Source organism: Nelumbo lutea, chromosome 2 (genome assembly GCF_056320005.1).
Source record: "Nelumbo lutea isolate HS-2025 chromosome 2, American lotus-T2T, whole genome shotgun sequence".
NCBI classification, from domain to species: Eukaryota; Viridiplantae; Streptophyta; class Magnoliopsida; order Proteales; family Nelumbonaceae; genus Nelumbo; species Nelumbo lutea.
The window spans coordinates 91,540,001-91,562,936 of NC_142685.1; the positions used below are offsets into that span (position 1 = coordinate 91,540,001).

The 22,936-nt window shown below is 41.5% G+C and overlaps 2 non-coding genes and 1 pseudogene across 2 annotated transcripts; all 3 read left to right on the top strand.

Moving 5' to 3' along the window:
* The first annotated feature begins 8,956 nt into the window (after positions 1-8,956).
* LOC148871863 (small nucleolar RNA R71) lies at positions 8,957-9,063 on the top strand. Its single transcript, XR_016108569.1, has one exon. It is a non-coding gene; the product is annotated as a small nucleolar RNA R71 (small nucleolar RNA).
* Positions 9,064-13,423: 4,360 nt separating this feature from the next.
* LOC148871864 (18S ribosomal RNA) lies at positions 13,424-14,284 on the top strand (annotated as a pseudogene; the record flags this gene model as incomplete).
* Positions 14,285-14,522: 238 nt separating this feature from the next.
* On the top strand, positions 14,523-14,678 carry LOC148871865 (5.8S ribosomal RNA). The gene has a single exon (XR_016108497.1). It is a non-coding gene; the product is annotated as a 5.8S ribosomal RNA (ribosomal RNA).
* The last annotated feature ends 8,258 nt before the right edge of the window (positions 14,679-22,936 follow it).

The following is a 22,936-nucleotide window of genomic DNA, read 5'->3' on the forward strand; positions in this document are numbered from 1 at the left end:
TCAACATATCACCCATACACATCCCCATGTCACCACTTTGATTGACAGTCCCAAACTCGTATTCGTGCACCTTTCTTTCCTGAAACTAGCTCACCTTTTCATAAAATTAGTGTGGGAGTGTTCCCTTTTGATTCCATGCAATCCCATTTCCACAAAATAATTTTTTTTTGTAATTTTTGTAATTTCTATAAATTAAATATTAGTGAAAAACCATTTCTATCAATACTTTTCAGTATGAAACCAGCTTATTTTGGTGTACGAACTTTTTTGCACGTGTGAAAAAACAACCCCCACCCTCCAAAATTATTTTTTCAGATCTTTCCCAATTTTTGGTAATTTTTATTGATTAAAAGATAATAAAATTAATATTTTTCTCCAAAAATTTATTTTAATTATTTTCATCACTTTTCAATCCTAACTAATGTAACTTGTCAAGTTTAAGACCAATCTAAGTCGTACATCTCAAGACAACCACAATTTGATTTTCCAGAGAAGTGATGTTTCTTGTTGGCAGAGCCCCAAAAGCTTTACATACTCTTTGAGGGGGGGTGGTGACTCTGGGGGGTTCCCCCCTAGGACGCCATTGGGTGAGTGTTGGCAGCCATGGGGCTTCCCCACCCATCACCCATGACGCACAGGTTGTGCAATTGCATGCACTAGAAGCGACATGAAGGCACATTGATGCTTACCGAGCGCGACATGGTAACGCAGTGATGTGCATCACAATTTGCAATATTTTACTTGGTAGTGCATGCTGCTGCACAATGACATGCACTAGAAGAGATCTAGGAGTGCGACGATGCACGCATTGCAGCGCAACGTCTGTTGAGTGCCCCTTGATCACAAGCGATGTGTGTTGTGTCGGGTGCCCTCGGCACCATGCGCGGTCGCACTTGCTGTGTTGAGCACTGCGTGCGTTGCCACAACCTTAACAGTGTCGTCCTGCGCGTGGTCGTGAATACGCGTTTGTGGGTTAGCGATGCTGGGTTTGGTGACATGCAAGGTGTTTGGAAATTGTGCTTTGTGTGCCTCCCCACATGCTGCCCAGGGCACTCCACGGTGCCTCCGTGGCATACCTATTTCAAGCATGGGAGGCCCCCATGGGGACCTCACATGAGTGGGAATGGTGCAACACGGTTGGCATCTATCGCATTTCTTGTGATCTCCTGGTGACCCTTTTCAGATGTTGATTCATGTTGGTGGTTGCTTTCCATGCTTAGTTGGGCCTTTGGATGCTACTTTCCTCGGTCATTCTATGTGTCATTGATGCATCGTTGGTTTGGGGGGTGGCTGCCTGAAGGTGCACATGATGCGCATGAGTGGTGTTTAGATGGCATGTGTTGATGGGCTCTGTGCTTGTGGTCGGAACCATTAACCTTCCCCTGCTCTTCAGTTTCGCCCAAGCTAGTTGTTGCTATCTGGGCGTGTGCAGGTGGTTCCTATGTTGGCTACCCAAAGAAATGGAATTGATACCCCTCGAGTGATAATTTGTCTCTCTCCTCCCATGGTAGGGGGTGAGGCAGCAATGAACATGTAGAACGTGATGCCATGCATTGTCTTGTTGATGTGTGGCTCATTGTGACACTAGCAAGTGCACTAGCCGTTCAAGTAATAAAGTAGTGAGTGAAGTATCATTCCCACGAGGATTTAGGAAACAATTACCAATACTAAATTGAGCACTTCTTATCTGATCAACAAATAAATCAAAACTTTAATGAAAGCTAAAAAATCCTAAATTAAAATCTATCTAAATCATTGGCCCAATTGCCTTCAAATCAGGTTAGAAGAGTAAGCAGTAAATGTCAATCTCAGAATTCAGCAATCTATCAATTTGGATCATTCGAATAAATCATGATTGAGCTTTGGTTTGGTGAAACCCCAAGGTCATGAACAGCCTCTCTCAAGCGCATGTTCATCCTATGCATGAGTGACGGTTCTTCTATCTCTAGCAAGAATTTAATCCCCCTGCATGCATTTCTTCAAACACTTCTAAGGCATCAATTCAAGTCTGAATTAATCACCAACTGAATTGTGCAAGTTATCTCTAACCTTGCACTCAATTCAGTTTTTGAATAGTAGATCTGAATTCCTAGAGTCTCTCTCAAGCACTCTAGGAATTCCAAGCTTTAAATCCATTCGGCCAATCTGAAAATTGCAGATCTGAATTCTCTTTCAAGCAATTCAGATCTTGCAATCTCAGATCTGAGAATTCAGATCTGAGTTTTGAAGGTTAGTTGGCCGAACTAATCTACAATAACACCCTTACTCAAGAAACTTCAAGTACAATTCATGACCATTTGAATGAATCAAAAAGAATTAGATTGCTGAACTGAAATTTTACAAGCTGAAATACATCAAGGAAGAATGGAAACAAGGAGAAAGAAGAAAGAAAATATAACAAAGAAACTGAATTCAAATCAAAAGAGAATGAAACTACAAATGATTTATTACAAAAGATCTTTGAATCACAAACCCTCAATTCGAACTCACCTTCTCTTCTAGTTTGCTTGTCTTGAACTTCCTTCAGCCCTTCTTCTTCTTCTTCCTTGCGCCTAGCCTTCTTCTCTTCTCTTCTCTCAAGGTGGCCGAACCTATAAGAGTGGGAGAGCCTTCCTCTCAAGCAATTGAACACCTCTCCCCCCTCCTAGAGGCCTCCTTATATAGTTTTTCAAGGGGGCTCTTGCCCCCTTCTTGAAGCCTCTAGAATGCGGTGTATTACACCCCTTTCTTGAACTTTCTAGAGCACTCTTGAAAGCCTCCTAAGGGCTGCTATTTGGGCTGCACTTAGGCTCTCTCTTAGCACATGATAGCTATACATTGAGCTGCTCTTTTGGGCTGAGAATGGGCCTTCCTTGCTGGGCCGAATTCTACTCATAGCTAGGCTTTATTTTCTTGGGTTTTCTCAAGGAATTCACTTGCTCTTCTTGGGCCGAAATGCTCTCTCTTGCTTCCACGACCGGGCTGGACTGAAATTGGTCTTTTTGAACCTTCTTTTCTTGCCTTTTTCCTTCCTTTTCTTGGATTAATTATCCCTGAACTTATTCTTACCATTAAGCTAAATTAAGGCAAAAATTAATAAAACCGGCATAAAAATCCATGCTAAAGCCCTCAAAAATTATAGATAAATTGTAAGTTCATCAAATACCCCCACACTTAAGCTTTTGCTTGTCCTCAAGCAAGGACATCAGCCATAAACTTTTTAAGATAGAAATTCATTCAGTAGTCGGGGGACTTTTGTAAGTGCTCAACTCTTATTCTTCTAAATTACTATTTAAGATATGTATAAGATCCAAGGAAAGGAGAATATGAATTTCATCATAGTCTACCCTTCACTCCTAATTCATATATAAATCAGCTCCTTAATTGTCAAGGTTAATAATCAAATTTCACTAAGTTTCACATTTGTAACTAAATCTTAATGAGAGTTCAACTTTAGAGTGCCCCTTTGAACCTCAGCTATAACCACAATTTCTTAATTCTAGGGGTGAGTGCATCTTATGCTCCATCTCACCCTTTTCTTTTATTTTTTTTTTATTTTTATTTTTTCGGTGTGAGTGCATTTTATGCTCCATCTCACACACTTTTCTCTCTCTTCTTTTTTTTTTTTTTTTTTTGGTGTGAGTGCATCTTACGCTCCATCTCACACTGGTCACTTGCTTGAGGTAGGTAAATAGGACTCATGTTCTAAGCTGCTAGTTTTACTATTCAGCTCAGAATAGCGGAGTCAATTTGGGCTTTTGTCCTTCTTTGCAATTATTGAACCTCAAGAATCAGCACTTCAGATGTGCACTAGCTCTCTTGACCATTAACCATGAAATCAAGGGCTTCCATACACATGAAGATAGTTAGGGCTAGTCATGCTGAAAAGCATATTCAGCTCCCCTATTCTCATGCATATATCAAATTGGGTCATTCACAAGAATAAAAATTTAACAAGTACATCAGTCTCCCTCAACTCATTGAATTCCTTCTTAAAAAAATCATCAAATAAATAGTAATGAACTTGAGGGGTTCCAGTCTTTTTTGGTTATGTCATTGCCTGCATATGTGTGTTCGGGTGCATGGTTTCAGCCCTCATACCCTAGCCTCGGGCTCACTCCCCCACACTTAAGATGAACATTGTCCTCAATGTTCATATTGTTAGGGGAGCACACTTGCTAGAGTAAACTGAAGAAAAGAAAAGGATGAACTGAGTCCTTAAAGAATTGGAATTTTGAGAAAAAGATCTTTATTTTACTAACTAATATTCTAAAAAGATAAATGACAAAAAGATTCCTTAACCTGTTCATGAGCAAGCATAAAAGATTATTGGTTATCAAGATAAATAGTGGATGGAGGGGGTACAGTACCGCCCATTAAATATGGTTTCAAGCGCTGACCATTTTCTTTAAACGTGCCCTGAACCGGGTGGGTGAGTTCTATAGCCCCATGGGGAAAAACCTGTGAAATGGTAAAGGGTCCAGACCACCTGGATCTCAGCTTACCTGGAAACAAGCGGAGACGGGAATTATATAACAATACCTGTTGGCCTACATAAAAGTCTCGTCTCAGCAAGTTCTTATCATGCCAGTTTTTTATTCTTTCTTTATAAACTTTGGCATTCTCATAGGTGGTAAGTCTGAATTCATCCAATTCATTCAATTGCAACCGTCTTTTAGCCCCTGTGGCCTGAATGTCAAAATTTAAGAATTTAAGAGCCCAATAGGCCTTGTGTTCTAATTCAACTGGTAAATGGCATGCTTTACCAAAGACCAATCTGTAGGGGGACATGCCAATGGGTGTCTTAAATGCAGTTCTGTATGCCCATAATGCATCATCTAATTTGATAGACCAATCTTTTCTGGCAGATGCTACGGTCTTTTCCAGAATTCTTTTGAGTTCCCTGTTAGCCAACTCCACTTGGCCGCTGGTTTGAGGGTGATAAGGGGTAGCTAATTTATGTGTAATTCCATATTTCTGCATTAACCTGTCAAATTGGCTATTGCAGAAGTGAGTTCCCCTATCACTAATTATAGCTCGCGGAGTGCCAAATCGGGAGAATAGCTTCTTTAGGAAGTGTATCACCCTTCTTGAGTCATTTGTGGGTAAAGCCATGGCTTCTACCCATTTGGATACATAGTCAACTGCAACGAGGATGTACTTATTCCCAAAAGAATTCGGGAAAGGTCCCATGAAATCTATACCCCAAACATCAAAGATTTCACAGATTAAAATATTGGAAAGGGGCATTTCATTCCGTCGGGAAATGTTTCCCGATCTTTGGCATTTGTCACATGTGGACACATACCTATGGGCATCTTTGAAAAGTGTGGGCCAATAAAAACCTGATTGCAAAACCTTGGCTGCAGTGCGACTAGCTCCAAAATGACCTCCTACTTCTTTATCATGGCAAAATTGGAGTACCGACTCCATCTCCTCCTCGGGGACACATCTCCTTATGATCTGATCTGCACACAATTTATACAAAAAGGGTTCCTCCCACAGATAGTATTTTACATCAAAAAGGAATTTCTTTTTCTGTTGATATGAAAGGTTAGGAGGAAGGACTTGTGCAGCTAGATAATTAGCAAAATCAGCATACCAAGGATATGAGTATTTCTGTATTGAGTACAACTGCTCATTCGGAAATTCTTCTCGAATGTTGCTGGTTATCTCCTCTTTTGAGCTTACCGTGTCCAACCGGGAGAGATGGTCAGCAGCCAGGTTTGCAGCACCCTTCATGTCTCTAATCTCAATGTCAAACTCTTGCAATAAAAGGATCCACCTGATCAGTTTTGGTTTTGAGTTTTGCTTGGTAAGCAAGTGCCTTAATGCCGAGTGATCTGAGTAGACAACAACCTTGGATAATATCAGATATGAACGAAATTTATCAAGTGCAAATATTACTGCTAGCAGCTCCTTTTCTGTGGTGGTGTAATTGAGTTGGGGTCCAGTCAAGGTTCTGCTAGCATAGTAAATTGGCTAAAAATGTTTGTTCATTCTTTGTCCTAAAACAGCTCCTATAGCAAAATCACTCGCATCACACATTAATTCAAATGGGAGGGTCCAATCTGGTGCTACCATGATAGGTGCATGGATCAATTTGTCTTTCAAGATGTTGAAAGCATGAAGGCATTCAATTGAAAATTCAAAAGGCACTTCTTTCTGAAGCAAGGTAGATAATGGCTTGGAAATTTTTGAGAAATCCTTAATAAACCTCCTATAGAATCCGACATGTCCTAAGAAACTTTTCAAAGAACGAACAGATGTTGGGGTTGGCAATTTTTCAATTGCCTCCACCTTGGCCTTGTCGACTTCTATACCTCTTTGAGAGATCTTGTGTCCAAGCACTATGCCTTCTTGCACCATAAAATGACATTTCTCCCAATTCAACACAAGATGTGTTTCTTTACATCTAGTAAGCACCTGTTCCAGATTATTCAAACATGCATCAAACGAAGAGCCAAAAACTGAAAAATCATCCATGAAGATCTCAATAAAATTTTCAACCATATCAGAAAATATAGACATCATACATCGCTGAAAGGTTGCTGGGGCATTGCATAACCCAAAGGGCATCCTTCGGTATGCAAAGGTTCCATATGGGCAAGTAAAAGTGGTCTTTTCTTGATCTTCTGGTGCAATTGGTATCTGGTTATACCCTGAATATCCATCCAACAAACAATAATACTCATGCCCGGCTAGCCTCTCCAACATTTGATCCATAAATGGGAGAGGGAAATGGTCCTTCCGGGTGGCTTCATTTAATTTTCTATAGTCAATACACACACACCATCCGGTGACGGTTCTAGTAGGGATGAGTTCATTTTTCTCATTTGGAACAACAGTCATACCCCTTTTCTTGGGCACAACTTGCACAGGGCTTACCCAAGAACTATCAGAAATAGGATAAATGATCCCAGCATCTAACAACTTAATTATTTCAGCCTTTACCACTTCTTTCATGTTGGGGTTCAGGCGCCTTTGGGGCTGAACGGAAGGCTTGCTGTCCTCTTCCATCAAAATTCTATGAGTGCAGATTGATGGATTAATGCCTTTGATATCTTCTACCTTCCAAGCTATAGCATTTTTGTGTTCCTGCAGCACTCTTAATAATTTTTCTCTTTGTAAGGGATTCAGCGCTGCAGAAATTATCACGGGGAGATCTGATGGTTCCTCAAGGAAAGCATACTCTAAATGGGATGGTAATTGCTTCAGTTCAAGGGTGGGGGGTTCTTGGGATGATGGCTTACCTGATGGTCCAGGCAATTTGCCTAAGTTCTCTAATTTAAGAAACCCCTTTCCCTTGAATTGAGGCTTATCGTTCAAGTATTCTATCATGAGGTTTATTTTTTCATTTTCTCCTTCTTCAAGTTCTCCCTGCTAGAGGCAGAGTTCAAGAGGATTAGTTATTCTACTTACTTGGAAGCAATCATCAATTGTCAATTCAATGGCATCAATCATAAAACAAGAATCATCACTAGAGGGTGCATGTTTCATAGCATTAGACATTTTAAAAATTATCTCCTCATCTTGTATCCTAAGGCTGAGTTGTCCTTGTTGGACATCAATCATTGCTTTCCCGGTAGCCAGGAAAGGTCTCCCTAGGATAAGCGGGACCTCCACATCTTCTTGCATGTCTAACACAATGAAATCAACTGGAAAAATGAATTTGTCAACTTTAACTAACACATCTTCTATGATCCCCCTAGGATGTCTAATGGATCTATCTGCCAATTGTAATGTCATTCTAGTGGGTTGGGGTTCATTCAACCCCAATTTCTTGAAGATAGAATATGGCATTAAATTGATGCTAGCTCCCAGGTCACATAAAGCTTTTTCAATTTTTAAACTGCCAATGGTACAAGGAATAGTGAAACTCCCTGGATCTTTGAGTTTCTGAGGCAGCTTGTTCAGAAGGATAGCAGAACATTCCTCTTTTAATGCAATTGTAGCCACATCTCCCAATTTCCTTTTGTTTGCCAATAATTCCTTCAAAAACCTTGCATAGTGTGGCATCTGGGCTAAAGCATCAGCAAAAGGAATATTAATATGTAAACTTTTAAATATTTCAAGAAACTTACCAAATTCCTTCTCCAATTTTTGTTGCTTCAGCCTGTTAGGGAATGGAACTTGTGGCTGTTGGTGCATCCCTTGTTGTGCTTCTGGTTGTTCCGTCTTCTGTTGTCTGGTCCCAAGGCCTATTTCTGCCTTGGGTTCAGCCCAATTCTTCTTTTCTACCTCAGGCAACTCTTTTCCACTCCTTAAGGTAATAGCTTGCACCTGCTCTCGTGGATTCACTTCAGTGTTGCTTGGAAGAGTTCCCGGCAGTCTGGAAGAGATTAATTGTGCCAATTGCCCCACTTGGTTATCCAGGTTTTTGATTGAGGCTTCCTGGTTCTGGAACCTAGTTTCTGCACCTGCTATAAATTTTGTCATCAGTTCCTCCAAATTGGATTTTGGTTCAGGCTGATGATAAGTCTGGTGGAACGGCTTGGAAGTATGCTGATTTGGCCAGGACTGGTTTGAATGTCCCCTCCATCCTGGATGAAAAGTATGGTGACTCTGGTAACCCTACTGTCTTGACGAATTGCTGACATAGTCAACTTGTTCAGTAGATGGTCTGAACTGATTGCCAACTTGGCAGTCTGTACTGATGTGGCCTCCCCCACACAATTCACAATTAAGAGGCTGCACATGCATGGCAGCTATCTGCATTTCATCTATTTTCTTACTGAGTGCTCCTATTTGTGTAGATAGTGCTGTATAAGTGTCAACATTATGCAAGCCTTGCTGCTTCCTAGTTTGAGTTCTTTCTGAATGCCATTGATAGTTGTTGGCTGCCATTTCCTCAATAAGTGCATGGGCAACCTCAGGAGTTTTATTATTTATGGATCCTCCGGCTGCAGCATCTAATATGGTCTTATTTGAGTCAGTAAGACCATTATAGAAAGTCTGCACTTGCAGCCAAATGGGGAGGCCATGGTGAGGAACTCTCCTTAACAGCTCCTTGTATCGTTCCCATGACTCATATAAAGATTCCCCCTCTTGCTGGAAAAAAGTAGTGATGTCATTCCTCATTTTAGCAGTTTTAGAAGGGGGAAAATATTTAGAGAGAAAACGACTGGCCATTTCGTCCCACGTAGCTATTGATCCTGCCGGTAATGAATTCAGCCATGCTTTGGCTTTATCCTTCAAAGAAAATGGGAATAACCTCAACCTAATGGCGTCATCACTTACCCCATTGTGTTTGAAAGTGTCACAAATTTCTAAAAAGTTAGAAATGTGTGCATTGGGATCTTCGTGGACCAATCCACAGAATTGCACCATGTTTTGAATCATTTGTATGATGGCAGGTTTGATCTCAAAGTTGTTAGCAGCAATATTGGGCTTGATAATGCTGGAGGCAGCTCCAGTGAGAGTGGGTTTGGCATAGTCCATCATAGTCCTCTGCTCAGCCATTTCTTGAGCTTCTTGAGCTTCTTGTCTGACTTGCCTAGCACCTCTTAAACGGATACGAGAGTCCGTTCAATCTCCGGGTCGTAAAGGATCTCTTCCAGTTCAGGTCTGCTTGTCATAAACTGTTAAGGTCAAAGCAATAAAAAGGCCAATATTCACAAAAGAAAATAAATAACTAATCCTATCACACTGAAAATGTAAAGTGAATTATTGGAATACAAAAACCTACATCCTATCATGAATAAATGAAGCCGATTATACTAAAAGCAGATTTAAACCAATCATCTTATTCAAGGTTCCTTTCTCTACATCCATCGATTGCAACATCTGAATTCAGACCCAATTTAGTTGAGTTCAGATCTACAAGTCTTTGGTATTGTTAGTCCAGAGAAATTAACAAATAATAATTCAGATCTGAGCTGTATATCTCATACACACTCATTGGTATACACTGCAATATACATCTACCAAATCTGTGATGCGTTAGGGCTGATATCAGAGTTAGGCTTGGTTTAAGGATTTTAAGCTCTACATTTGAATCCCAAACCTGTATAGCTTATGCATATCAAACACTTGCTAAGACCTGAAAAATCAGATCTGCAATGTTTGGTATTGTTAACTGCTGCAAGAGATCTAATCCAAATATCAATTCAGATCGGGTGCAAGAGATTTAAAAGATAACAAAACATCAAGTTCAAAGAAATTTCAGATCATGTACTCATACTGCCTCGGATTCTCATGTAATTCAGATCTGATTTTACCATTCATGGCTTATATTTCATCAATGAGGCAAGTCTGATGCATCAAATGGTGCTGTTACTACCCGAATTCACATCAGAATAGAGTGGGTTCAGGTTTGAGTTCAGATGAACTCAAATCTGAACCCACATGCATTCAGATCTGCAACTATCTGAGCTCAAATCTGAGGTTCAGATCTAAAGGCTTACATATCATTCTTTCAAATATTTTTCATTCCTTGCTACCCTTTGATCCCTGAAGCTAATCTGATATCTCACATTGTGAATGTGGTGCCAAATTCTCATCAGAATTGAGTAGGTTCAGGTCCGAGTTCAGATGAACTCAGATCTGAACCTAGCAGATTTGCAACCAACTGAACTCAGATCTGACCCCAAGTCTGAGTTCACATCAAATTTCTTTCATTCTTTGCTACATTTTCAGCCATGAGACAAGTCTGATGTATCAAAATATCAGTCATAATTGAGTAGGTTCAAGTCTGAGTTCAGATGAACTCAGATCTGAACCTAGCAAAATGCAGACCTGCAATTAGCTGAACTCAGATCTGAATCTAGCAGATTTGAGTTTCAGATCTGAAATTCAGATTTGAGTTTCAGATCTGAAAGTCAGATTTGAAGTTCAGATCTGAAAGCTCTCATGCTATTCTTTTCCTCAAAATAAACACACTTTTTCTCAACCAAATCAGCTCAAAAAAAAATAAAATAAAATCATAGTACAAGTTATCTAACATTGCAAAGTCTGCCCTCTATCCTGCTCTGTTCACAGTCCCAGTTCAGATTTGGGTGATTTCAGATCTGAATTTCTTTACCCAATGCTATCCAATTGTTTTATAGAGATAGCAGATTTGTTCTAGGGTGTATTGGGGTGAAGATAACCCCCAATTACCCTTTGAATTTATATCAGTTCAGGTCTGAGTTCAAGGGAACTCAGATCTGAACTGTTGCAAATCTGCTACAGCAGAACTCAGATCTGAGTTCTGATCCGAATCCTTGGTTTCCATTCTTTCGGTTATATGGTTCTCTCTCTCTTTTTTTTTTTTCACTGTCTAAATATATTTTTTTTCTTTTTGTAATGAAAGAAAAGAATAATAAAGGGCTGAGAACATATTTTTTTCAGCTGAGTATTGCAGTTCTGCTATAGCAGATCTAAGTGCCGAATGCAACTCAGATCTGCAACACTCATGTTTTCAAATTTTTTTTTTTCTTTTAGAAGACAATAACTTCAAGATAGAAAGGAAAATAGGTCTCCCTTTATTAAAATTAAACTGAAACAGGGAAGAGAAAGTAATCTACTAAAACACAATTACAGTAGTACAGCAGTTGCAGTCCAAGCTGAAATGAAAAAGTTAGCAAATTAACCCAACTATGAATGCAATGATGAATGAGATCAGATTAAGAATGCTCAATGTTTCCTAATATTGTTTCCCTAAATCCCCGGCAACGGCGCCAAAAACTTGATGTGTGGCTCATTGTGACACTAGCAAGTGCACTAGCCGTTCAAGTAATAAAGTAGTGAGTGAAGTATCGTTCCCATGAGGATTTAGGAAACAATTACCAATACTAAATTGAGCACTTCTTATCTGATCAACAAATAAATCAAAACTTTAATGAAAGCTAAAAAATCCTAAATTAAAATATATCTAAATCATTGGCCCAATTGCCTTCAAATCAGGTTAGAAGAGTAAGCAGTAAATGTCAATCTCAGAATTCAGCAATCTATCAATTTGGATCATTCGAATAAATCATGATTGAGCTTTGGTTTGGTGAAACCCCAAGGTCGTGAACAGCCTCTCTCAAGCGCATGTTCATCCTATGCATGAGTGAAGGTTCTTCTATCTCTAGCAAGAATCTAATCCCCATGCATGAATTTCTTCAAACACTTCTAAGGCATCAATTCAAATCTGAATTGATCACCAACTGAATTGTGCAAGTTATCTCTAACCTTGCACTCAATTCAGTTCTTGAATAGTAGATCTGAATTCCTAGAGTCTCTCTCAAGCACTCTAGGAATTCCAAGCTGTAGATTAATTCGCCCAATCTGAAAATTGCAGATCTGAATTCTCTTTCAAGCAATTCAGATCTTGCAATCTCAGATCTGAGAATTCAGATCTGAGTTTTGAAGGTTAGTTGGCCGAATTAATCTACAATCACACCCTTATTCAAGAAACTTCAAGTACAATGCATGACCATTTGAATGAATAAAAAAGAATTAGATTGCTGAACTGAAATTTTACAAGCTGAAATACATCAAGGAAGAATGGAAACAAGGAGAAAGAAGAAAGAACATATAACTAAGAAACTGAATTCAAATCAAAAGAGAATGAAACTACAAATGATTTATTACAAAAAATCTTTGAATCACAAACCCTCAATTCGAACTCACCTTCTTCTTCTAGCTTGCTTGTCTTGAACTTCCTTCAGCCCTTCTTCTTCTTCTTCCTTGCGCCTAGCCTTCTTCTCTTCTCTTCTCTCAAGGTGGCCGAACCTCTAAGAGTGGGAGAGCCTTCCTCTCAAGCAATTGAACACCTCTCCCCCCTCCTAGAGGCCTCCTTATATAGTTTTTCAAGGGAGCTCTTGCCCCCTTCTTGAAGCCTCTAGAATGCGGTGTATTACACCCCTTTCTTGAACTTTCTAGAGCTCTCTTGAAAGCCTCCTAAGGGCTGCTATTTGGGCTGCACTTAGGCTCTCTCTTAGCACATGATAGCTATACATTGAGCTGCTCTTTTGGGCTGAGAATGGGCCTTCCTTGCTGGGCCGAATTCTACTCATAGCTAGGCTTTATTTTCTTGGGTTTTCTCAAGGAATTCACTTGCTCTTCTTGGGCCGAAGTGTTCTCTCTTGCTTCCATGACCAGGCTGGACTGAAATTGGTCTTTTTGAACCTTCTTTTCTTGCCTTTTTCCTTCCTTTTCTTGGATTAATTATCCCTGAACTTATTCTTACCATTAAGCTAAATTAAGGCAAAAATTAATAAAACCGGCATAAAAATCCATGCTAAAGTCCTCAAAAATTATAGATAAATTGTAAGTTCATCACTTGTGATTGTGCAATGCACTCGGCACATGTCTAGTGTGTGTTCTCTTGGATGCGGAAGATGCCAAGGGTAGGGGCCTTAGGTCCCTTGTTACCACCCTATTATATGTGCTGATATGTGATCGATAATTGCAACTGTGTAGAGCGTTCGATGTTTTCGGATGGTCTCATGCGGGTTGTGATGTCGACAAGGAATACAACCTGGTTGATCCTGCCAGTAGTCATATGCTTGTCTCAAAGATTAAGCCATGCATGTGTAAGTATGAACTATTTTAGACTGTGAAACTGCGAATGGCTCATTAAATCAGTTATAGTTTGTTTGATGGTATCTACTACTCGGATAACCATAGTAATTCTAGATCTAATTTGTGCACCAAACCCCGACTTCTGGAAGGGATGCATTTATTAGATAAAAGGTTGACGCAGGCTTTGCCCGTTGCTATGATGATTCATGGTAACTCGATAGATCGCACGGCCTTTGTGCCGGTGATGCATCATTCAAATTTCTGCCCTATCAACTTTTGATGGTAGGATGGTGGCCTACTATGGTGGTGACGGGTGACGGAGAATAAGGGTTCGATTCCGGAGAGGGAGCCTGAGAAACGGCTACCACATCCAAGGAAGGCAGCAGGCGCGCAAATTACCCAATCCTGACATGGGGAGGTAGTGACAATAATAACAATACCGGGCTCTACAAGTCTGATAATTGGAATGAGTACAATCTAAATCCCATAATGAGGATCCATTGGAGGCCAAGTCTGGTGCCAGCAGCTGCGGTATTTCCAGCTCCAATAGCATATATTTATGTTGTTGCATTTAAAAGGCTCGTAGTTGGACCTTGTGTTGGGTCGACTGGTCCGCCTTGCGGTGTGACCGGTCGTCTCATCCCTTCTACTGGTGATGCGTTCCTGGCCTTAACTGGCTGGGTCGTGTTTCGATCACGGTGATGTGGGTGATTCGCCGCTCGTGATGTTGTAAGAAGTCCACTCAACCTTATCATTTAGAGGAAGGAGAAGTTGTAACAAGGTTTTCGTAGGTGAACCTGTAGAAGGATCATTGTTGATGCCTGCCCCACAGAAACACCTGTGAACATGTGATGCCCGCAAGGGCCTATGAGGGGTGGTCTTGTGGTATGACCTCCATGGCCATCTCTCGCTTGTTAGGGGCTGCGCTCGACACATTGTCTCATGGCCTCCTAGCTAACAACCAACTCCGGGCGCGGATGGCGCCAGGGAATCTCCATGGAAGGGTGTATAATCCCAACATTGTTGGGTGTTTTGCCTCTACATTCAAAAACCACTCTCGGCAATGGATATCTCGGCTCTTGCATCGATGAAGAATGTAGCAAAATGCGATACTTGGTGTGAATTGCAGAATACCGTGAACCATCGAGTCTTTGAACGCAAGTTGCGCCTGAGGCCCTTGGACCAAGGGCACTCTTGCCTGGGCATCACACATCATTGCCCCTCCCTCCCTTGCCCCATTAGGTGTTGGAGAGTTGGTGCAGATGTTGGCCTCCCATTCCATTTTGGTGCAGTTGGCCCAAATGATGGCCCCCGACAACAAAGTGCCTCGATGGTTGGTGGTTCAATCTTAGGTGGTGGAATGCTGGACGTCGTGCACATTGTGTTGTCATTGGGGTGTCGAGTGTGTGACCTGGTGAGGGATCCATTGTTGATGGAGCCTGCCTTGCGACCCCAGGTCAGGAGGGCAACCTGCTGAATTTAAGCATATCAATAAGCGAAGGAAAAGAAAGTAACAAGGATTCCCCTAGTAATGGCTAGCGAACCGGGATCAGCCCAGCTTGAGAACCGGGTGACCTCCGTCGTCTGAATTGTAGTCTGTAGAAGTGTCCTCAGCAACGGACCGGGCCCAAGTCCCCTGGAAGGGGGCGCAGAGAGGGTGAAAGCCCCTGAAGGGATAGGAAATCCTTCACATGGACACCCAAGATTGTGGAATAAAGGGGGCGAATTTCAAAATTTTTTTCTTTCCCTTCAACTGGGAATCGAATTAACTATTTAGAAAATCATATTTTCAAGGATCATTCTTGAATCATAACCTGAACCAGATCTGAACCAAAAGGAGGAGAGAGAGATAATACTTGATATAGAGAAATAATATCTCTCAATGGAGGTGTTCACGCCCAAGGTAGAAACCAAAATCTGCTCCCACTGAAGATGGCGCAGTGCAGGGTGGCGCAGGATCAGCAGTGTCCTTCCTAAGAACTTGATTCTTCCTAAGAATCACCTAGACAGCTTGTGAATACAACTCCTACCAATCTTTTCTCCAAAAGATTGGAATTAAGATCCAATCTTGATTTCTCCCAAGGAATGGAGATCAAACTGTTATAGGCGGTGGCTGTAGGAAGGAGGCGGCTAGAGAGTATTTGCAGGGTGTAGAATTCTCTCTTATGTGATCTCAGCTCTGAAGACAAGACTATTGCTAGTGATTGTTGGATGTCTAAAGGCTGCCGCCCCCTCTTCTTTTTATAGACTTAAAGGGATCAGCTTCTAATTCCATTAGGAGTTTCTAACCCAAATCATATCTGGATTATAGTCCCTTTAAGATAAGGGATAATCCTTATCTTATCTGCAGATTAGATCAGCTAACTCCTAATCTAATTAGGAAGTTTCCAAATCTAAATCTCATTTAGATCTTGGACTCTCTGAGTGGATAGGGTGTGGGCCCAATCCTATCAGCTGATCTTATCTCAGAATTCGCCCCTCAAAGACTAATCAAATTAGCCCAGTTCGAAATGGGCTTAAGGCTCATTTAGGGTTATGTATTCATTAAGCCTTCCAAACTGCTGCCCAGTTGGGCTTCCTGGTATGGCGTGGGACCCAAACATTGATCTACACATTAGCCACTTGGGTTCAGCCCAGCCTTTGTTACAAGGCCTGGCCGAATACACTGTTATGGATAGTGCACCCCTGAAACCCATTAGAAGGGCTCTATGGGCCCAACACTTACTCTAAGTGGTCCCTGGGCCAAACCACCTTGTAACACCCAGGAATTGTGGGAAGATGCAAGATTAGCCCATCAGGTATTATCCTCAATGGTCTAACACTTAACCTCTCAGCCCATAATGATCATACACTACCCGACAAAGAGAGTACCTCTTCCTCGGCTGCAAGGAACAGTGTTGCACTCTCTCAAGTATGGATCCCAGGAATTAAAACCCATTTGCAAACATTTCGAAACCATAATAATATATACTTTTTATCTCATATAAAATATATTTTGCAAAACAAATTTCAACGGTTGAAATCGGCTGCCGGCAGTCTTGGTTTCCATCAGTGAGAGTACATCCCCGATCATTACCTTTGTCTGACAAAGGGGCTGATCCTGTCACTATGATCACCCACTTAGATGAATTCTCAGACTGTCCCAACATACCCAGGTTTTGACCCCCGCTAAGGATCTCACTGATTGGTACATCAAAGACAGCCTAATCCGACACCTAGTGCAGTATCATAATTGAGTCTAGGGGTCGGGTGTAACTTTCCAGTTTTGCCCATCAATCTCCAAGGTCTAGGGCAATACAGGAAATCTGGTCCAGTTCAAAGATTCAATTAATCCCACACTGTGTGTGCCTAGGGTCTCACCCTGGTAGCTGAGACAAGCCACCCCAACCGACTTTGTGGCACCATAGTGTCAGCCTTGTTAGGATAGGTCTCCCCAGACTGACCCACTGGCTGTGAACATTCTAAACTAACATGAGTCTCATTAAGTGTCCTGTCTAACAACTCCCACTTGCACTTAGGTTGAATCAGGTACTAGCCGGAGTCCCATGCTTTCCACGTGTTTCTCAAACACTTTCTGTGAAAGTGACATAGTCAATGGGTCTACCACATTTTCCACTGATGCTGCCTCTTAATATCATCCCCCCATAGGTCCAGTGTTGTCATACAATAGTGGAATGGGTGATGTGCTGAATTCCTAATTCAGGAATGAACACTTTTCATTCATAAGGTAGTCTCACTTACGGTAATGTGCTCGTAATTCACGACTCAGGACCCCTGTTTGCTGACATTCATGAAACAGCACATGATCCTATAATGAAAACATATCCAGATATAGACTTTCTATCATCTGGATCCGACTGGAAATCGACATCTATATACCCTTGGATCTGTAGTGAGCTACCATCGAATACTAGACAAAACTCTTTTGTCCTTCGAAGGTACTTAGGTAAGTTTTTCACAGCAATCCAATTTCCTGCCCTGGGTTGGCCTGAAATCTGCTTACTACACTCACTGCTTGAGCAATGTTAGGGCGAATGCACAGCATTGCATACATGAAGCTCCCTACGGTAGAGGCATAGGGAACGTCTTTCATGCCATCAATCTCCCCAGAAGTCTTGGGAGACATCTTCTTGGAGAGAGTGACTCCGTGCCTGATAGGAACATTTCCTTTCTTGGAGTTTTCCATGCTGTATCTTTTGACTATTTTGTCAATGTAAGCAGATTGGGATAATCCTATTATCTGCTTCGATCTATCTCTACAGAATCGAAGACCCAGTATATAGGAGGCTTCTCCAAGATCTTTCATGGAGAATTGCTGTGATAGCCATACTTTCACTGTAGTTAACATACCTACATCATTCCCAATGAGTAGAATGTCATCTACATACAGAACCAAGAAGGTAACCTTATCTCCATTGTACTTCCTATAAACACAGGGTTCATCCGGATTTTGCTCGAAGTCAAACGATTTGACAGCAGAGTCAAAATGGATGTTCCAACTTCTAGAATCTTGCTTAAGTCCATAAATGGATCTATTAAGTTTACATACCATTTTTCCTGACTTGCAACAATGAAGCCTTGTGGCTGCTACATATAGATATCTTCAGTAAGATCTCCATTCAGGAATGCAATTTTGACATCCATTTGCCAAATCTCATAATCATGGTATGCTGCTACAGCTAGCAGGATCCTAATGGATTTAAGCATGGCCACAGGCGAAAAGGTTTCCTCATAATCGATGCCCTCTTTTTGAGTGTACCCTTTCGCCACCAGATGAGCCTTGAAAGTCTGAACCTTACCATCGGGGCCCTTCTTCCTCTTGTAAATCCATTTGCATCCGATTGCTTTAATCCCAGAGGGTGGATCTACTAGAGTCCAGACTCCATTGGTCTCCATTGAGTCCATCTCTGCTCTCATGGCCTCCACCCACTTCTGGGAATCTATGTCCAACATAGCTTCCATGTAAGTCACGAGATCCTCCTCACTAGTCAAGGTTTCCACCAAGTAACTATCCTGGTCATAACCATAACGGATTGGTGGCCTGGATACCCGAGTGGATTTTCTAGGTTGGTCACTACCTGGAACTTGTGGGACATCTCCCACTGCTCCTGAGCTCTCCTCATCAAGAACAACTTCCTGATGATGGGTGTCCAGGATATAGTCGGTTTCCAAGTATTGCGCATTACGACTGCAGAACACTTTCTGCTCACTTGGGTCATAGAATAGGTAACCTACAGAGCCTTTTTTTGTAGTCTACAAATAGGCAACGACTGGTCTTGGATTCCAACTTGTCTGCACTCGTTCTTTTAACATGTGCTGGACAACCCCAAATCTTCAAGTGTCTGACACTTGGTTTCTTTCTGGTCCAAAGTTAATATGGAGTATTCGGAACCGATTTGGTTGGAACCCGATTCAGCACATAAATTGCAGTCTCTAATGCGTAACCCCAAAAGGATGTGGGTAACTCTGAGTGTATGAGAAGCGACCGGACCATATCCAATAAGGTCCTATTCCTCCTCTCCGAAACACCGCTAAGTTGTGGTGTAGTAGGAGGAGCTAATTGTGATACTATCCCATTGTCCTTTAAGTAGTCTCTGAATTCGTCAGAGAGATACTCGCCACCTCGATCTGATCGAAGGGCCTTAATTTCTCTCCCTAACTGTTTCTCGACCTCTTGTCTGAACTCTTTGAACTTTTCAAAGGATTCAGACTTGTGTCTCATTAGGTACACGTAACCGTATCGTGAAAAATCTTCTGTGAAGGTGATGAAATACACGTGTTGATTTCGTGTCCTAACACTCAGGGGACCACATTCATCAGTATGTATTAGGTCAAGTGTGCCCGTACATCTTTTAGGCTTACCGTTAAATGGCCTTTTTGTCATCTTGCCTTGTAGGCAAGGCTCACAAGTGGGAAGATCTTCTACAGTTAGAAAATCCAAAGGTCCATCCTTTACCAACCTTGTGATTCGGTCAACACCGATGTGGCCAAGTCGATAATGCCACAGACACGTGGGATTAACTGTATCACGAGCTCTCTTCTTAGGGATTTCAGCCGACGTAGTTTCGGTTATGTTAGTTTTAGAGATGGATGTAGATCATAGAGACCGTTCTCCAGTTCCCCGTATGCGATGAATCTGTTGTTTCTTTTAATAGTAATCGTATTACTAAAGAAGACAAAATAACCATCTGCACACAATTTTGAGACAGAAATCAAATTTCTCCTTAAATTTTGCACATAAAGGCAGTCTTTCAGTACAATTGTTCCTTCTCTAAAAATTAATTCCACGGTTCCTATGGCCGCGGCTGCAACAGTTGCAGTAGTCCCTAAGAAGAGTGTGACTTCTCCTTCACTCAGCCTTCTGCTTACCTTGAACCCCTACAGTAAGTTACAAGCATGAGTTGAAGCCCCGAAGTCAATACACCAGGATGTAGAAGCTACCAACAAATTGGTTTCTATAACACAAGTTTCGAAGTTAGCTTTCTTGGATTCCAGGTAGGCAGGACAGTTCCTTTTCCAGTGGCCGGTCTTCTTGCAGAAGTGACAGGCATCCGATGCCTTGTCTTTCTTCTGCTTCTTGCTCTTAGTGGCTTTCTTCTGAGGCTTCTTTGCCTTCCACTTTCTCTTGCCTGTCTTGCCAGCTTCAACAAGCATGGCAACAGGCTCATCCTTTCTAACCAGTTCTTTAGCTCTTTGCAACATATTGCTGAGCTCTTGTAGCCTGACATTCAGCTTGTTCATGTTATAGTTCATGATGAACGGATTAAAGGAAGGAGGCAAAGAGTTAAGGATAGCATCTATCTGAGTTGCAAGGTCCAGCCCGGATCCAAGAGCCTCCAGTTCGTTGATATATCCCATCATCCGAAGACAATGATCGTGAACTTGTTGACCCTTGGACATTTGTGCGGTCATGAACTGTTTCAAGACCTGTTGTCGAGTAGAATGATTCTGCTCTTCATACATTGTCCTGAGACTGTCCAATATGTCTTTGGCAAGTTCGATCTGATCGAACTGCCTCTGTATCGGGTTGTCTAAGGAGGCAATGATGTAACACCGGGCAAGGGAGTTTTTCTCCTCTCATTCTTGATAGTCTCTCCTTCGGGCCTCAGAAGCCCTATCACCTAGACTCTCTAGGGCAGGATTCTTTGCCACTTTGTCCAGCTTTTCAGAAGCTAGGACCAGCATAAGGTTCCTGTACCAGTCAGCATAGTTTGGGCCCTTCAACTTGTTGTCATCAAGCAGTTTTGCAAAAGATCCGTTTGCCATTTTTTGATAAAAGAGCAAACATCAGTCCACAACCTAATTTGATTCACGTTCATTTCATAGATATGGATTTTAATCTACGATCCATTTCCATTTATTCATCTTTGAGATTTCCCTCCTTTCTCAGTGACGGAGACTACGGGTTGTCTCTGGAAATGTGGGAAATCACATAGGGTGCATGGAGCCAACTGTTTCAGCTGCATAACCCCACCACCTTTCTGTGAAGGATCATATCCACTCATCATATGAGTTTTTCCTTTGGCCTCTATCAGACAAGGTTTAGAGCCATTTTTAGGTAAACCTTTCTGTCCAGCGAGTGCTTACCCATCATATTCGTGAACGCCAAGGTACCGTGAGAGAGTTCCCATTTTCTGGTGAAGCCCCTCCCACATCGGTCTATGACGCCCCCATCATCTTATGAAACATTCAGACAAGCCCAACAGCAAATGGATAGCCCATTTTCTGGTGCGTTTCCTCATTACTGAAGGACCCATCCTCATGCTAATGATGGAAGGCTTTTAGAGAGATCATCATATGAATCTTCCTATCACATGCACTCATATTAGCTAGAGGGAGCAAAATTACGCCCTAGTTTGATTTAGGTCAAACCAAAGTGGCTCCCACTGACTTTCATAAAGCCAGATTTCAGTTGGCCTTGAATCGGCTAGGTTCCGCACGTAACCTCTTGATGAGGTGTGGGGCCCACCACTGAGGGAAGTCATCCAATGACCAAAAGGGACACCATGGCAATGATGTGCATTCAGCCATGGTGTGCGCAAGAGCCACTGTCGAATGAGCATGGGCCAAGTACTTATGGCCCATGTATGCAACACATCACACATCCATACATCACATGCGGGGATAAATTGATCCAATCAATTAATTATCTGTAAGGCCCGTTGGAAGCCCGTTAAAATTCCATAATATTAACCATTAATATTATCTAGGTATATGGGCTGAATTAGGGTTACCCAGTTCGGCCCATAAAGCTTTATCCTTTAAAATGGGCTTTTGCAGTTTTAACTATTTAAAACTGGGCCTTTACAGGCTGGGCCGAATTAACCATTTAATTAAATATCAATCCTTAGGCCCATTAGTGGGAAATTAGGGCTGACTTTCAGCCTTGATTAAACCCTAGAATTGGTCCAAACAGTTTTGAACCAATCTTGGTTCAAATGGGTCTAGGGTTTGATTTTTAATTAAATCCTTAATTCAAGAAAATAATATGAAATTAAATACTGATAAAAGGAAAAACAAGAATCAGTCAAACAGGGCTGTTCGCACAATCCTTCCTGCAAAACAGATGTTAGATCACAGAATGCAGTTTCACAAACTGCAAATCGCAGATAGCATTTCTCTCATCTGCGAAATCTCCTTCTCTGTGCTGCCAACTTTGATCCAAAATAAAATAAATAGAAATCCTATTTCTATTAATAATTACATCAGATCGAATACCTATACATTGAGTCTAGAAAAATAAAAAAAATTTACAGACCCAAAATAAATCAAGAACTGCAAAATCGCAGGTTCCCTGCGCAAACCAAGAATTCGATCTCCTCTTGTACAAACGACCCATAAATCAAGAAAATTATAAAGAACAATTCTAAATAATAATCAGATTTATTTAAAAATAACTTCAGATTATTTTCCCATTTGTTTTGGGAACAAATTTCCCAAAAAACCAAATCTACGCAAATTGGGTAGAACGCCTTCTCCCTAATTGCGCAGGTTCAGATCTGAAACAGAATGGTTCAAGATTTGAACCATGGCTCTGATACCACTGAAATGATGAGAGATCCATCACATGGACGCCCAAAGATTGTGGAATAAGGGGCAAATTTCAAAAAATTTTCTTCTCCCTTCAACTGGGAATCACATTCCCTATTTAGAAAATCATATTTTCAAGGATAAATCTTGAACCTTAAACTGAACCAGATCTGAACCAAAAGGAATGGGAGAGAATAAAACCTGATACGGAGAAGTAATATCTCCCAACGAAGGTGTTCACGCCCAAGGAAGGATCCAAAGACTGCTCCCACTGAAGATGGCACAGTGCAAGACGGAGCAGAATCAGCAGTGTTCTTCCCCAAGAACTCTGTCCTTCACAAGAAATAGTAGAATGGAACGTGAGCACAGCTTCCTTTTCAATCCTTTCTCAAAGAACTGATGTCAAGATCCAATCTTGACTTCTTCCACAGCTGGA